Raw genomic sequence first — 18,402 nt, 5'->3', positions numbered from 1 at the left:
GTCCTTTTCCTTCTAGGTACCTGTCTCATCATCTTTACTATATCTTATTTTAAAAAATCTGGCAAAACTGGGTTACAGAAAATGTTTAAAAATCAGATAAAGAACTCAAATTTCAGAGGGATGTTTTGAAAGAAATAAATGTGGAAACATTAATTTTGAGCTGTACAGATACTGTGTTCCTTATCTATACAATGGAACAAGTGAGCATCCTTTCCTTCACAAGGAAATCCTTTTTATGAGTAGGTGAAGGTTATCAGACAGAAGGCTGCTGTAGAAGGATAAAATGGTATATACTTTATATTTCAGATTCTTAACTGAGGCACATTGGTATAATGGAATCAATGAAACTATGGCTGTTTATATAAAATGAAAACAAATGTGGATGCGTTTGTTCATTTGTTTTTGCATTTTGCAGAGAGTCAGATAGATTAACAGTGATATCATCACCTCATGTAGTCAGGTTTCAGAGGCCTAGGAACTTTATTTACTTGAGCTCAGGTGAGCAAAACACTATTTCGTGTTTGGTAGTTCTTAAGACTGGAAATAATATCAGGTCACAAGAAATCTGCTGAAACTCAGTTTGCATTAATATCTCTCTTAATTAATTTTTCTGCTTTCACCAAAAGTAGAATTTCTGATAGTGTGTGCAAACTATTAAACATTTTTAATAAAAAAGCAGAAGCCAGGTCAAAAGGGACAAATACTTCATCAGCCTTCTTAACTATTCATATGTTGTTTTAATTTCAATTAATTTTATAAATACTAGAAATACTTTATCTGCACTGTACTATGAAATTGGGCTAATCTTTAACAGGTGTTATATTTTTAAATTAGCAATGGAATAATTTAAGGGGTCTATGAAGCATTCCTAGAGTATGCCTAATTTTATTTTTAAATGTTTTTATTAAGCTAGTAAATTTTAACTGAAGAAGAACACATAGCTTGGAAACATAATGAAATAATCATCATGATGATCAATTATCTTCAATGCCAATTATACATTTGAGTTTGTCTACCTTGAATTTTCAGCTATCATACCTTACTACAGATTATGACATATGAACCTTCTCACCACAAACAAAATGAAATAATTGCCTTAACTTCCTTTGGTAACAAAATCTTTTTTCCTCTTCTCCACTGTTTTGTTGGTTACCGGTTCCTTGTCAACTACAGCATCACCCACCCACATATCCCAGCTGCTGCTCTCTCATTTTCCTTCCAAAACACCAGAATACATCACCTGTTATCAGTGCTGCCATTCATTCTCAAGAAACAATCAAGAAATAGGTACTTATCCACAGCTCCTGGCAGCCACCCGTGTTTGAAACATTGAGGAATTCTATTTCTAGTCTATTTAGTGCTCTTTATCAACATAGAGTATAACATGGCTCTGGAAAAACTTCTGAACTTCAACTAGAAATAGTTAGTAACACAATGTGAATAGAACAAGTTCATAGTTTTTTGCTGAGCAGCTGGTGAAAAACCAAATTCCATCTGCACCAGCTAGAAGGAACTCCATTTTTCTGTCCTTCAGGGCCACACACGAGGCTTTATATCTTAGACTTCCTATGTTCTCTGCTTCTCCGGTGTTCTGTGGAAAATTTTTTGGCTGTTTTGTTTATCTTGCTTTTTCCTGCTATATACTTTGTGTGGCTAAATGCTATAGCACAGTCAGTCCTACTGACTTCTTCTTCATTGCTATTTATTCCCTTTGCTACCTTACACCTCCTTTCTGCCAATAGATTGGCTTTGCCACTGCTGCCACTTGTGTCATTGAGGCTGTTGTTTTATTCATCTGTGCTGAAGTATGCTGTGGATTAACTATTTCTATTAATTCCTAACTTGGACTTATTTATTGCTTCAAGGGACATAACTCTTCTCCTGTTGCCTGATTTTCTCTTCTTGTACTCCTCTTCCCTCCTTCATTCCCCTACCCTTTCATTTCTTAACCTCCTTTTATCTTAGCACAGAATCTCAAGCCCTAAATCACAAAGTGCAATGTAATAAGCACAAGTGGCTGTGCTGTTATAACTTACAAAAGAAAATGAAAAAGGGTCAGGGAAAATGCCCCCATTAATCTCTGTTCTTGCATTTTATACAGCTCTTTCTGCCCCTGTAGGACAGATAGCAAAAGATGCCAACTTTCAACTCCATCCCAACCTGCTTATAGGCAGAAACAATATGAAGTGGAAGATGAAATTACCCTACCACATAGATATCTTCTAGAAATGACATATACATGTTTTTGGGTTTGTTTTTTTTTTTCTTTTTCCTCCCCACGAGCTATATATTTTAATTTTTTTTTGCTCATGTGTTACCACTAATGGTTTTTTTGTATCTAAACACAGCATATGATATACAAGGGAAAACTGCAGTCCTCCTTCTCAGGTCTGCTTAGTAATGGCAGGTGAAAGCAAAAACTCTCTTCTCTTGAATATCTGACAGCATAATTTAGAGCTACTGTCTGCTCAACTGATTATTGCTCAGCCTTTCCACCTAACCATAACTGCTCAACTTCAGTGGTTTTTGGCTTTCCCATTCCTGCCACATAACTGCCAGGGACATTAATGAGAACAGGCCTGAGAGAGCTGTAAGTTGAAGAGGTATGGAGCCAGAGGGTGACTGGCTATATCTGGGACCTTGTGGCACAATTCCTGATCAAGAAGAGTGTCTACTGCTCTTCAGTGTTGCCACTGAAAGTCTTCTTCATGAGACAAATTGAGGTGAAAGAATTTTTGACTGGTTCCAGCAGTGTTTTAGGCCACATATCCCAAGTCCTTCCCTATCTTTTGGTAAACAATAGGTATCTGCTGTCTCTGAAACTCAGTAGATATCTTCTGGTCATCTGCCAGAGCACAAAAGCATTTTGGAAAAAAATGAAGTGTGTGACTTGTTTTATATTTTGAGAATGCAGTGGAAGTATTTTTTGAGGAAGGTATGCTTAGAGGAAGGATTATGATGACTCTCTAAAGTTAATCACCTCCCACTTCCTTAATACAAATAATATATCTGCCTTATGTTGTATTTTCTATATGTCTGTGACCTCTCACTTCTCATTAGCTCCTCTCTCCAGAGTGAAAGAGTGACAAGATGGCTCATATCATCATACGTGATTGGAAAGATAATTGCAAAAAGAGGTCCCTAAAGAAAAAGATGCAGGAAACTCTATAATTTACACTATTTGTACACTTCAGTGGAAGTGAGAAGAAGGCTGAAAAGAAAATAAAAGTTATGAAAACCGAATATGTCTGGTAAGGATGGAGGCAAGTTTGGGAGCAGAGGGTATCTGAATGCTGTTTCCTATAATTTAGATTCAATATGTTGTCAACATATTGAATGCAGCCTGACACTTTTTTTTATTTTATTTTCAGTTGGATGTATTTCTCAAACCATGAAAATCCATGGCAAACCAATCACTTTTCAGTGTTAAATGCAAATTAAGGTTTTTTTTTTGCTTTATTACCTTTTCCAACACAGTATTTTGTGAAAATAATTTTTTCTTAGTTCTTTCTAACACAGGCAGAGATCATATATAAAGTTTACAGTGTACAAGTGCAATGTATACACAAATAAATATATTTACATAGCTAGGGATCTGTCTGTACTGATACAATCTTTAAGCCAAATTCAACATTTATGCAACTTGTCTCTCCATATAATTCTAGTGTGTTTGGATTAAACAAGTCTACAGTTTTCTAATTGTCATGGTTTAACCCTAGCTGCCAACTAAGTGAAACTGGCACACTAATAAAAGATCTGACTCTTCCTTCCAACCCTGCACAGACCGTACATCTGGGAGATGATTTTGGAAGAGTGAAGACAAAACATCACTTCCTGGCATGTGTTCTACTCCAGATGAACATGTCAGCACACTCTTTTTGATTGCTTACCTGGTGTTAGTGCTCCGTGAAGGAATCCCATCATCACAGGACTGTTTCCCACTCAGATTAGGGGAAATTGTGAGATTGTGTGTCAGTCTTTTACAAACCCACAAATCCCAAATCTAGTGGAGCAGTAATGAAGGGGCTTTGCTTTTTTTTTTTTTTTTTTTTTTTAAGCCAGTGTCAATCACAGAGCATCTACTCTGGATATCTTGTTTGGTACCTAATCATGGAGTGCTAGGTGTGGAAAGAGTCTTTTGGTATTATCAGGACAGTAATTCTTCTTCTCTCTTCTCAGAAGAATATAATTAGCTAAAGGTAAATCCTCATGGACTCCAGTTTTTCAAAGTATCCATACAATCACAAGTCATTATGGCTGGCAGTAGGTGTCTTGATGTATTATAACCTCAAAAAATTTGTTTTCTTGCAAGGTCTGAACTCTTTAGTCATAGAAGTAATATCAGTCTGACTGTCTGCTTACTTTTGCCATGTTTTGCTTCTAATTTAAGAGCATTAGTTATTTTCAGAGCAGTTGATGATAACATCTTTTAAAAGTTGAAAAAGCCTTACAAATAGTATTGCAAAAGATTTGATGTTTTCTCAGGAATGGTCCTTCACCCTTCCATTCTGGATTTCTGTTAAGGAAGCAGTTGTTTTCACTGATGTATTCTTGGTTTCGGATATACCTGTTGCAAAGTAGTGGCAGATTTTCTGCATCCACCATATCTCAGTAAGGGGTTTACATTGATAGCAACTGTATTAGTTTTAAAAACTTGCATAAAAGCATGCAGATAAGTTTTGGAACTGGTAAGAGAAAAGTTGAATTATGAGCAAGTTGCTGCAGTGATCTCTGCAGATCCAGTGGTTGTGTGCTTACTGGACATTTGTGCATATATCCAGGTTTTTTACCTTTGATTTTCATAGGTATGCTGGACTTGTAGCTGAAAAGTAAACAGAACTCAAAAACCTGTTAAATATATAATGATAGAAGAATATAATTACGTAACTGGAAATCTATTTACACAATGTAGAATAATGGTTCCAGAGCCTACTGGGTGAATAAAATGTATTTCTTAAAGCATTCCAAATATAGTTTCATAGTATTAAGGGGTAAATGGGATAATTACAATTAAGGACATTTAAATGAATCTCTTGTGTATATTTATGCATGAGACTCATGCTGCTAGATAGGAATTTTCAGCAATTACTAGCTAACCTCTTTAATAGTGTCCCCTTTAATTCTAATGGAAACAGGCTGAAGAGTCATAAGTAATGCTTTAATTTAATTTGCTTACTTATCTAAAGATAAATAAAATTTTAAGATAACTCTCACTTAAAATGCAACAAAACCGGAGAGAAAGAGATATATTTAATGTGAATTAACTGAACCATATCTCTTGAGATCAGAGATCACAAGTATTTGTGAAATATGATTCTGAAGAAGATTTTACTCAGAATGATGTGTATCAATTCTAGTAGTATCTTGTACAGGTGCTAGGTCATTCAGGCCAAAGTCCTCAACAAGACAACGTGATATGAAGAATATCTTTGCTTTTCCAGGGGTTTTCTTCTCACTGTTACTACAGTACTGTTTAACTCTGATTCAATACATTGCTGAAATTAGGTTCAGCTCATTTGCAGATGAACCTTATCCTCTCAGAACGTTAAAACTTCCAAGGATGCAGACTGTACTCTTGGCAATCTATTTTGTCTTGACTTCTTTCACTGGGAAGATGTTTTTCCCTATATTATGAGAAGCAAGGTGTTCAGATAAAGCCTATGGTGACTGGAAAAAAGAGAACCACCACAATAATTTTTTTAAAAATGTAAAAAGGAAGACTCTGGAAACTACAAAATAGTGAGCCTCACCTCTATGCCTGGGAGGCTGGTAATGAGTTGTGTCCTTGACGGCTCATCCTGGGACCAGTACTCTGTAATATCTTTGTGAATGACACAGACAGTGAAATTGAGAGCATCCTCAGCAAATTTACAGATGACAAGAGGCTGACTGGTGGGGGTGAGAGAACACAAAGATGGAAAGTCATCCACAGGGACCTGGAAAATCTTGAGAAGTGGGCCCATAAAAATGTATTGATGTTCACCAAGTTCATGTGCAGAGTGCTGCACCTAGGTTGGGGCAATCCCAGACATGAGCACAGACTGGGAAACAAAGTTCTGGAGAACAGCCTGAGGAGAAAAACTTAGAATTTCTGGTAGACATGAGCCTGCAGTGTGTGCTTACAGCCCCAAAAGGCAAACATATCCTGGGCTACATCAAAAGAGGAGTGGCTAGCAGATTGAAGGATGTGATTCTTCTCCTCTATTCTGCTCTCATGAGACCCCACCTGCAGTGCTGCATCTATCTTTGGGGTCCTCAGCACAGAAAAGACATGGAGCTGTTGTAGCAGGTCCAGAGGAATGCCACTAAGATGGTCAGAGGAGCTGAGCATCCCTCATATGTAGACTGGATGAGACAGATGGAGTAGATTTCCCTGGAGAAAAGAACATGATGCGGCCTTTAGGTACTTAAAGGGTGCTTATAAAATAGAGGGGATAGGGATAGAACAAGGGGAAATGGTTTTAAACAGAAAGAGGAGAGATCTTAGATAGATGTTTAGAAGAAATGCTTTACTGTGAGGGTGGTGAGGTACAGGAGAAGGTTGTGTTGAGAAGCTGTAGATGCCCCATACCTGGCAGTGTTCAAGGCCAGATTGGATGGGGCCCTGTACAACCTGATCTAGTGGGTGATACCCCTGCTCACGGCAGGGTATATTATAGGCATTGGAACTAGATGATATTCAGGGTCTCTTGCAAACCAAGGCATTCTATGATTTGGTTATTCTATGATGCTCTTTCTCAATGTCTTTACAGGATGCAGTTGGCTAAAACTGGACAAAATTGCTTTAGAGCATTCTAAAGAGTGGCATGTAAATGGATATTAAAAATTGTCTTGGTTTCTCGAATGTGCTCTCCTCTTGTTCCTACAGCTCAGAATGCAGTTAGCCATTTCTGTTGTAGGTACACACTGATGGCTCATGCTCAGTTTGCTAACCACTGCAAACTTCAGGAATCTTCCAGCAGAACTGACTGGAACCAACCCATCCCAGCCTGTAACATTGCCAAAGGCTCTGCTTCCCATGCATAGGAATTTACATTTCTCTTTACTGAATTTGATAAGGCTCCTGTTCACCAGATTCCTTCAGTAAGTCTGGATCCCTCCACCCTCAATTGTATTGACTATTCCTCCCCTCCTGGTTGTCACCTGCAAACTTGAGAAAAGGTACTTCATCACCTCCTTCAGTTTATTGTTAGAGACACTAAACAACACAGATATGTAATGCAACATTAGTGTTTCAAGAATTCAAGTAGTTCATTCTTAGTCTCTTTCTGGTTCTGACACTCACAAGTCTCCCTCCTAACTGTTCTTAACTCTGACCAGCTAAAAAAAGGGTAAATTGATGGGGTCTACACCAGAAAATGTCTTTTATTTCAATGAAAATGTTGTCTGAATGAGGACCAAAAGATCATGTCATTCATCATACTGGGCATTCTTTCAACAAAGGGATTTCAAGAAAATCTCTGGCTCAGCAAATGCATAAAAGACAGTCTTTTGATTTCCATAGCTGTACAGTGCAGTACTTTGAGGGTAAGCTTGGTCTATAATTATAATTTCTAAGAACAAATTGAAATAAAAGATCTTTGTGATGAAATATGTACTCTAAAATGTGAGCGCTATATTCTATGGATTGTCATTATTTTGAAGACTTAAAATAAATAAATGTTTCCAGAAACGAGCACAGGCTATTTAGATGCCAAATTCTTTTGTTTTCCTAAGTCTCCCTTTGAATGCATAGAATCCAGCATTTAGCACTTGGTGTCTAATTAACTTTTATCAGTGAGGAAGTCACAGAGCAATGCCATTCCCATTTCTCATAAGTGCCAGAATCTGTTTTAAAACTGTGGAGGCAGAGCACTAATAATAAATGCTTTCCTAGCTTTACTCTTTCCATTCCAGCTCTACACTGTAACTTAAAGAAATCCTCCCCCTACCACAGGAGGAAAAAAAGGCAACAAAAAACAAATCCTAAAAAACCTTTCCATAGCAAGATATAACCCTCAGGATTTTTCCTATTATCAACATACATTGTTCTTTTATTCTGCTTTGAGAAACCTCGTTCTTAGTACATTTTTAAGTTAATGGAGATGAGATTCTGGGGAAGATGAACTAGAGAGTTTGCATATTTTCCATAACTAGACTTCCAGGAGACCAATTAATTTTAACTGGAATGATGGAAGGAAATGCAGAACAGTCTTTGCTTGTATTGAGTAGGCTCATCAAATTTACATCACCGTTTAATTAAATGTTTGTAGCAATAATTGACCTCAGGAGTAAGTAATTTGGTAATAAATAGATTCCACTGTTTCTAAATACTATTTTACTGACTCTGAGATGCTATTCATAGCCTCACAGCCTCACAGCTTTGCCACAAATCTCATTAGCAATTTACTTAAATGCATATTCCATTCTGTTCTACAGAACATTGCAGAACAAAGTTTAACAATGGAGATTTCAGAGCATGGTCCAAAACAGAAAATAACATGCATTTTCTCTGAGAGTTTATCTGAGACTGCTCAAAAGTGAGATATGAAAAGAAAAACAAACCAAAAAAATAAACCATCAACAAAAAACCAAGCTAAATCCTGATTTATTTAATGTCTTCATGTTTTTCTATTTTATTTTTACCCGCTTAAATAATTGCTTAAAGAATCTGGTGCATATCTAAATTTGAATTCTATAGTGTTTCAAGTAAAAAGGCAGGACCTTTTTATTAGTTTTGATGAAATACAGTGATAACCTCAAGAAGCCAAAATGGACACACATTTCATGTCCTCCCTCCTCCAAACTATCGATTTATTACTCTGTTTTGTTTAAAACCTATGAGCTAAGTTCAGAGGTGATGCATAAAATGTGTAATTTAGAGTCCTTTATGCTCAGTTAGACACCTTAAGACCTACTTACACTCACTTACTAGAGTATAAGTCAGGGAAATGGAGTGTAAATTGATGTAATTTACATGTGGAGGAGCTGGCAGAGTGAGAAGGTATTACCTGTAGGAAGGAATAGACTTTGTATGAGCACTTTCTAGTGCTCAGCTCGTTTCCTTGCTACTCTGTACCCCTGAGTAAATATGTCTGCATTTGACTGCTTAATCCTGCACATTCCTGGAGACTTGCTGGGCCAAAGGCACCGATGAAATGGAAGAAGCATGATAAAAGCTGTGTGCTGCGGAGTGAGTGTGGGGTTTATAAATAAGTAACTAAAGGCTACACTTCCCATCCCTCTTTGTAGTAAGCTGTAAACCCAGCAGTTCTGTAGTTACTTGTAAGGATTGCTCTCATCTATGGCTCTTGCTCTGCTTTCTATTGAAAAGATTTTTACATCCAGTGCACGCTGCATGTTTTGCCCTGATGCCTTGCTTGACAAGTTGGCAGGTAAGAGGAAAGCTCCACCATATTTTCTGTGGGATAAGAACATGCACCTGGCAGTTACCACGTTGCTGTAATTTCACACTCATACCCTGCGGTAAGCTGCTCTTTTGCCAAGTGAGCTATGTAAAACCTTGTCAGCTCCCAGAATGTACCACTTGAAACATGTCTGTTGAAACACTACCAGTACAGAGGCAATTCCTGCAGGATAAAGAGTCATAAGCCAATTAATCTCAGTTTCTACTGCCCTAAAACCTCTTCTGATAGTACACCAATTTAATAATTAAAAAAAAAACCCAAAACCTGACCAAAATATTTAGCCTTAGATCATGGTAATAACATAAGTGAGACTCAAGTTTCAAGATAATCCAAAGAACAAAGAAAACACTGGGATGAAGCATAAAGAACAAAGTAAAAGTAATGGAGATATAAGCTATCTTAGTAAAGACTTTGGGAAGACTTTAGCCTGGGCTACTCTGGAAAGCTTTGGAGCATATATAGATAAAATGTGAAAAAAAACCAACCAACCAAAACAAATCAAAGAAATATATCCAGCTTTTGCTTTGCTGGCAAAACCAAATGCAACTGTTCTGGCCAAAAAATATTACAGAAAGTGTTGCTAATTTTTCTCAAAAATCTAACACTAGCTTTTCTTTTTCTTTTTTTCATTTATTTTGTTTTGTTTTGTATTTTTCCTTTAATTCCACATTTTGATAGAAAGCATTCATCGACTCATTATGGTAGTTATATATTTAATGACACAAGAGGATAAAGGTATTCATATGGATATGATCTATATGTAAGCTTTTTGCAGAGTATATTAGTATTTGATATTGGAAAAGTTAAATTTTATAGACAGAAAGAATTTATCCATTATATGAGCAATAATTTTTATGTATGGTATGTTTTTTTAATTCAATTTTGTTTTTCTTACAGCTCAACTGTAAATAGGTAGCTAACCACAATAAGTAAACCTACTTTAGGATTAAATTGCTATTTCAGTTTGCATTCAAATCTTGATTTATACTAAGAAGATTTTGCAGTACAGCCAAAAGCTTTTTTGGTGCAGGACTGAATCCAGCTAATGCTTTCCGAAACTGAAGTCAAGACAAAGAAAGTAATTTTTTGTTACATAGTATAATGATCATGTGTTCTAGTATAAATTCAACTCACTTTCTATACAACTAGCTTCCTCTTGACTGGAATTACAATTTTCATCCTTTTTTTCACTTGTTTCTACATTGAGTCTTGCAACCAACCTTGAATTAACACATGAACATCTCCCAGACAATAATATTAATTCTAAAATGATGACCATTAATGTCACCTAACTCATCTGTTAAGTCCTTCTTTCAATAATAAAGTCATGAAGTCATAAAAAATTTTGCCTAATTGGTGACTACAGTTATGGTCCATTTTCAGCTCATTGGTAAACTGTACCCCAAAAAAACCCCCAAGTATTTACCTAATTAATAATTATGGGAATATACTACCTATTTCTGTTTCAAAATAGTTAACATTATATCTTAAAACAACTGTTTTAAAAGAAAAAAATATAATTGAGGCTAAATACGGCACTGAGTTTAAAAATAAAGAGTTTGGGAGTTCCTGTAACTAAAGAGGAAATAAGGGTTTATCACACTGCTCTTTGTTAAAAAAGAAATATGAAGTACAAGGAATAAATTTAGAAGAAAGAGAAAATATGCAAGCTCACTAACATACTATATCCCCAAGGAGGATAATGAATATGAGGCCACTTGGACTTACTGCTGATGTTCATGTGAACAAATCTTTATTATAAGGGAAACTGACTCAGCAAAGCAGATAGCTACAGCAAACGTCAGTGAGACGATTTTCTACGAACCAGCAAGGCATCAGAAAGAGTTTGTGCATGTAGATGCAGTTCAAGAAGCCAGCAGTCTGCCCCCACAGGGGCTCTTTCCGTGGCTGTGATCAGCAGCATCACTTGGGGCAGGGTGAGGCTGGGGCCAGGCGCAGGGTAGCCCTGGCTGACCTGAGAACTCGTCATAGCACAGTCAAACGCGTGGAAGTGTTGATTTGCCAGCACCACTGTGACATTTGAAAAGTTTGGCTCTGGTTTTGGAATTAACTTAAAGGAATATAATTATCTGTGATATTTATGTGCCCCCAGTTACTGTGCTATTTTGGTGCCAGCTGTAGAGCTGGGATAATGGCAGTGGCCCAAGGAGATACTTCTCTTGCCATGGGTCTTCTGAGTACAGGAGACATTTTACATTTATTTGTCTTCCTGAATTTTTGCTATTTACAGGATACCTGGGGATACCACACTGTGTCCCTAAGATTCACAATTAACATGAAAAAAGACAGAAAATAAATAAGAATGATGGAATTTATTTCATACATCCATTGGAGATATAGATATAGACCCTGGTATATATTAACATAGGAGCTCAGGAAGTAGATTCAGGCTATGAACTTTTGTAAGATGAAACCCTAAGAATATTTTGTAAAGAATTCATTACCTAGTTTTAGTAATTTTTATTTTTCTTTCTTCTGCTCCATTTAATCAATTTTCTAGGGAAGTTTTGACTAAAATTCTATCTGAATTGTGGGGTGAGGTTTTCATTCATTCCATTTGACAGACTTTGACTAGTTAAATAGAAGAATTCACCAAACAAAATTAAAAGCTATTTGAACACCTTCATCTCCCCACAGTTTTAGCAATCATCTTCAACAGTTTTTCACTAAATTCATGTGCACTGGTATCAGGCATGGGAAGAATTATAAACCTGAATAACTGCCTTTAAGCTGTTAGCAATGCTATGTTATTTAAGAATAACAAGGTTTTGAGTGCATTAACTAATTTTCTGCATTGTAGAAGCCTTAATAGCTCTTGTATGGGTAAATTAGGCATTTTCTTCAAACACTACCTTTATAATTAAGAAGTTCCTAGATATGCAAAAACATGCAACATTAGCCAAATGCATCTACTTGTTTCAGCTAAGATTCTTTTTTATAAAGAGAGTACATAGCTATTTGTAGATGGTTAGCACATAGTTGCTTATTGACTGTGATTCTGAATTACTTGAGAACTGTTTTTAAAGAGCAGATTAATTGCTACAGTATTTCCAAAGGTATCTCATCTTTCTAAGGTAGTTCTTCACTTTTAGGATTTGAATTATTTTATTAAGTCTGATGCCTGAGGTTTATACATTGACATAATCTCAACCTTTTGTTCTTGTTCTTGGGTTTTAAAAGGCATACTGGTGTATAAAGTTTTTGTTCAGGGGATGCATATTTTTAGGGTGAAGAAAAATACACCTTCAAAGGTACAAAGCTATACTGAAATCTAGGACCTACATTCTCTTATGACTAAACTACTGTATCTTCACTGAAGTAAAAAGGGGTGCTCCAGATTGTCATAAGTGTGAAATGAGAACAGGATCCTTCCCTAACATGCATCACTGTGAATTTTAGCACCACACATATGTCTAAAATCCATAGAAATTCGTATCTTTATTTGGCTTTGGAAGCACATGAAATTTGAGTGAGCAGTTTTCTCAACCAAGAATTAAAAATAGCAGATAGCAGTAGCTATCTAAAGCAGAGCAAAATCAAAAAAGGCATATGAATCAGTGAACAATTCACACTACAACCTTGTTGATTGGTTCATGAATAGTTTATGTTCTCTCAATCTTTATATTAAGCAGAGTTATTCCTAATTTTATGGCGTTACCTGTATTGAAAACATCATATTCCCTGATCATTGACAAGTCTCCTTTGAGTCAAGTTTTTGCTATTTTGTTCATCAAATAAATTCATATTTGATACTATAGAATGAGATAGGGTAATCCACTATAGCAGTATTAATGTTATACCTCACCACCTGTTTTTGGCTTCATCTCTAAAGGTCATTATTGGTGCTATTAGAATAGAAGTGTATTTAAACGTATTTACTTAGGAAATGCCTAGACCATAGACACAGCAAGCCAGGAAGAGAGGAGTTTTTCTAAGGTCTAGTCTAATAGATTGAAAGTTATCAATTGTCCCATGCAAAGGGAGGGTTCATGGACATTGCTCAGAGTAGAAATACTCATTGAGATCTTTAATGAAAAACAGAAAAAGTCTGTGTTTCAAAGGAAATTAAATAGTCCATTTGTCGGTCATATTCTGAGTTTCTTACTCCATCTTTTTCTGTGCCTAAGACAGTGATGGCTGTGTTTTGGGTTTGGGCCCATTCCACTTATGATCTTGCTGAACTTTTCTTCTTTTATCTGATATCTCAAGCAACAAAGGAAATCATACACTACTAAGAAGAACATTATTTTCTCCAGCTCCCTTTTCCTTGTGCCTGTAATATGTGCTTAAAAGATATTATATGGTTCTCAGGAAAGATCGATTTGCTACATGCATTAGCTAATCCCATTAAAAACTCCATGGAGTATTTTTCACTTAGGCACAGAGAAGAACAATTTTTCATTGTAGAGCTCCATCTCTTTTGTTTTACTAAACAAAATGAAGAGGAACAATCAAGTTCGATCAAAGCACTTTCAACAAAAGATCTCACATGTATAGAACTACAGAGAAATCCCCCCTTATGTCAGTAACTGACTTCCTACAGGAACACTGATTTCACAGCAAGACTAGACTGGTGGACTCTGGATGTTCTTTCTATCTCAAATTGTGGCATGATTCTAATACCATACGTTGGTTTTATTTGATCCAGGTTATGGTGCTTAAGACTGAAGTTTAGACCTCTCTGTTACCACAGGAAAAAAAATATAGCCTTAAGAATAATTTCCTCAAATGAATCCAGTAACTTGCATGCTTAAGAACCAGTGCATTAGTAAATGAAAAGAGTATGTGACACCAAAACATAAAATAAAATGCATTATATTTCACCATTAAAACTCACATTCTAATCCTCAGAATTCCACGTAAAGACAGTTGGTGGGCTAGTCAGGTAAATCAGATCTCCAGCTGTGGTTGAGAACCTCGGAAACCACAGAGTACAGCCTGGCTGTTGTGTAGCCTGGTATCCCACCCTGACAGCACTCGTGGAAGCCATGCACTCGGTATTCTGTCACTGTGTTCAGGGTGTGCTCTGGTCAGCCAGATTAAGGAGAGGAAAGAATAGAATATAAGGAGGTCCTTATCCACTTTGGATAATCATTAGTTCAGAATTTGGCTTGACTTGGATTTGAACTCTGATTTTTGCCTCTTGGTATGTTTTCAGCTGCCACAGAAAGATGACAGGATAAGTGTAAAATTCTCTTACCAAGGACACAAGCAGACTACAGCTAGCACAAGGCATATACTGTGACAGGAACAGCCACAGCAGTTTCAGGAGCACTGAAACTCTCTCTCTTTGGGGTGAAGTTAATGAGAATTAACTTGGAGAAGGAGGAAAGAAAGATTAAGGAGTTGCAGCAATGATTTTTCCAGTTGTGTTTTATAGACCAAGCTACATTAGCCGTTTCACCAGTGTTTGCATCTGTGAAAAATGGAGAAATAATTCATGAGTTCCAGGAAGAAATTAGAAATACATTTATAAATTTGTTCATTAGAATTTTTCCAGAGAGAACTTGTAACTCCATTTTGAAGACCTGACACATTTATAAAACTCCTGAAAGGTCCACAATCACTGTGCCCAGTGTATTTCTCATATTTTTATTTATGTCTTCTTAGTATCTTTGTATTCTTCCTAAACAAACTGTGCATATGAATGTTTTATTTTGCTGTTGTGTCTTTGAGCAATGCTTAGCATTTCTACACATGTTAATATGGGCACAGCAGCATCAGTTTCTGGGTCTAGGGATAATTTAAAAGGGTGTCAGTTGTAAGGGACACCATAGATAGATGGAAATAGGGATTCTAGTCACTATTCCGTACAATGGCTTTGCTCTCATGTCACGTTCTTGTGACAGTGAGTAAGTACTGAAAGAATGAAATAAGCTCCAAATTTTTGTCCAGCAAAAACTATCTCTTGAACTTTGCTCTGAACTTCTGATCCCATAGAGATAATGTTCTTCCTAGCACTGCTGAACTCCTAAGCTATAAGTAATATCCAAAGAACCATTTTTGCACTATCTTTTCTCAAGAGAAAATTTTCTATTTTGTGCCCATGAGTAAAAAATTAGGATCTGAATACTACTTTTAAACAAAGCTTAGGAATCAGCCACTCTGCCTCTCTACATATCTCTGACTATATTCTGAAGTACAAAAGAGAAGAAAATTGCCTTAGTACCTTTGAGGATATAACTATTAGACACTAATGTTGCTGCTTTTGGCACAGTGGCATAGATAAAGAGAGACAGGCAGAAAATATCAACTTATCAAGCACCTCAGCAGACTGAGACAATTATATAAAACATATTTATATAAATGATTTCACCTGCTTGATTCATTTACCTATTAAATAGCTCTGGTTACTCTTATCTCCCAGAGAGGGTCTTCTAGGAATCACCCTCATAAACTGTGATAGCATGCATTCAACATTAACTCAACATTTAGTAACTAATAACACTATAATTTTGTAACTGGGATTGAAAAAAAGTGGTGAGTTATGGCTCACAAAAAGTACAGTAAAGATTTTATAGTTATTAAAAGATATGTTTTCTGAAAGTTACCTGCTTTTTCTCTGCTGTTCTATCTTTGCATAGTCAGATTTCCTAGGAAGATACCTGTTGTTCAGAGAGAGGGTTGTGTGATCTCATACTGCAAATATCCTTACTCCTCTAAGCCAAGAAGTTTTAACCAATTTATACCTCAGGGCTTTTGCTTCACTGGACAGCTGGTTGTATGTAGTTATCTCAAATCCGTGTTCTCTTTAATTTCCCTTCAATTTCTCTCCCTTGGAATATCTCATTAGTGAAATTCTGGACAAAAGCTGTTAGGTTTTACCACCTCAATATGGTCAGAAACAAGGACTGACTTGCCTGAAATCAACTGCAGCACAAAACCAGGTGTACAGAACGATAAGGTTACAGGCACTTTATGATATATTTTTAGTCCAGTGGACCATGGACTTTAACAGCAGCAAGGTCAAGATCATGCTTTCGTATCTTCTGAAGGAAAATTATCTTACTGTAAATAATCTTTAAATAATTTTAGAAAATCTAGGTTTGCATATCTAATTTATTTTTAATTTGCTATTTTTTCCTTGATTTCTCTTGCAAGGCTTGAGTAAAATATGCATCAGGATCTTTTAAATGAAGACTAGGGGAGCAGAATTCCTGCAGAGTGTTAAATAGGTGTGCCACTGGTAGGGAACACTCAATGCTTTGGTACTTTGGGCCCATGAAACAACAAGAAGTTCCAGTGGTAATGACTGAGAATTCATTACTGATTTTTAGCTTGAATATTGTGGCTGTAAGTAGAGTCTTAGTACCTTAGTGACTTGGTAAATTAAGAGACTTCAGCTTCCTCTTTATAGGTTTCTTGTGTAGCCTTTCTAACAATTTGTGGACATATAATCTTCTGGATGCTACATATCCTTGTTTAAGAAACTTAAAATAGGTTTGGTTAAACATGAAGTGTGAACCACCGTACTGTGGTGTTTCAGCCACCCTTGCTTCCTATTTCCAACATCTAGATCTACAGCCCTCCTTGACAGAGTTATCAAGGTTCTTTTCTCTTAAGAAAGTTAATTTATACATATCAGATTTCCTCTAAGGGTGAAGCATCTAAATAGCACCCTGCTTTTTACATAACTAGGACTCTGGGAGTGGCTTTCTTCTGTACTCTTTGATACTGCTGTACTGGCTTCCCTGAGCTGCCCTCTAATTTGTAGTGATTCTGGTGAGAAGAGATTAAGGTCTGTCATGCCAGAGATTTGCATGAGCACTTCTTCATTCCATATGCAGCACTTCGGTTTAACTTTTGATGGGAAAGTAGAGCTCAGAGTGTCTGACCTATTTATCCCTTTTCTGTTCCTTTTTTTGAGATAAAATTGTCATATAGATGAATTGCACACAACAGAGCATGTGTGTTTGGTTTCTGTGTCACTTTAAGTAAATCAAAGAGAAAAATCTTTTGTAATCAGCTAGCCTTTAATTTAATAACACTTTTGATAAATTGCTGGTATACAATAGGTTATCAAACCCAAACATTAAAGATTTCAGTTTGACATGGCTGGAATGAATCATACAGACACAAAAGGCCAAATTTACAATTCTTTATCTGGAGTAAAGAAAAAAAAATCATTTCAGTTTCAAGACCTGCACTAATGACTGAATAAAGAATTTAAAATCTGGCCTAAGGAAGTTAAAGATATGCTTGAAGCATAAGTGTTCATTACAGCAGCATTTGCAATTCCTTTACCAGAGAGTTTTAGCACACTGTGGATCATTATTTATAGTTTATTGTATACTACCATTAAGAAATACCTCCTTATATTCTTTTTTCCTCTTTCTTTTCCTAATTTATGCCCTTTTCTTGTAACTTTTCAGCTTCCCACATACACAACCCCCATGCTGGATCTGCTACACTCCAAAACATGTGAGTGACAACAGGCTTGACAGCCCTTGGGGTGGTGAAAGATCTGGCGAGAGCAAGCCTCCCCAGCATGCTCATCAGGTTAGTAAGGATACTGTCATGGATGGCAGTGCCATATATTCTTTTCAGCCATAAGTGTAAAGTGATTGCAGCCAAACCTTTCCTCACAACAAAAGGAGAAAAGGCTGAAATAAACCTTCTTGAGACAGTGAGTTGAAAGATTATGATGCTTTCCAGTTTATAAAAGAAGGCTCCCTTCAAAGTACTTTGCAGGCATACCTGCTTCTTGTTTCTATCACTTGCACACTGTAAAGAGGCCTTACAGTGGCTGTAAATATAACCTATTTGAATTTCATAGTCTTTTATGCTGCTGCAACAGCATGCTAGGGCTTTAGGATAAATACAAACTAAAGCCAGCTCGTTCCATTAAGACCTTGATTCACTGATTTTAGAGATTTCCCTCTCAGAAAGATCATGGAGGTAAAACATTTTTTACCTTTACTGGGTAACCCTGACAGCACAAGGGAAATATCTATTTCAGTCTCCCCAGAAATCT

The 18,402-nt window shown here is 36.5% G+C and overlaps 1 long non-coding RNA gene across 1 annotated transcript; it reads right to left on the bottom strand.

The window, feature by feature from the left end:
- Nucleotides 1-4,027: 4,027 nt before the first annotated feature.
- LOC146767380 (uncharacterized) lies at nucleotides 4,028-18,273 on the bottom strand. Its single transcript, XR_014955721.1, has 2 exons — nucleotides 15,980-18,273; nucleotides 4,028-14,844 (listed from the first exon to the last, which is right to left on the bottom strand). It is a non-coding gene; the product is annotated as an uncharacterized LOC146767380 (long non-coding RNA).
- Between the last annotated feature and the right edge of the window lie 129 nt (nucleotides 18,274-18,402).

This window comes from Lonchura striata, chromosome 5 (assembly GCF_050655825.1).
Source record: "Lonchura striata isolate lonStrDom1 chromosome 5, ASM5065582v1, whole genome shotgun sequence".
NCBI lineage: Eukaryota > Metazoa > Chordata > Aves > Passeriformes > Estrildidae > Lonchura > Lonchura striata.
This window is presented reverse-complemented; position numbering and strand designations above follow the sequence as displayed.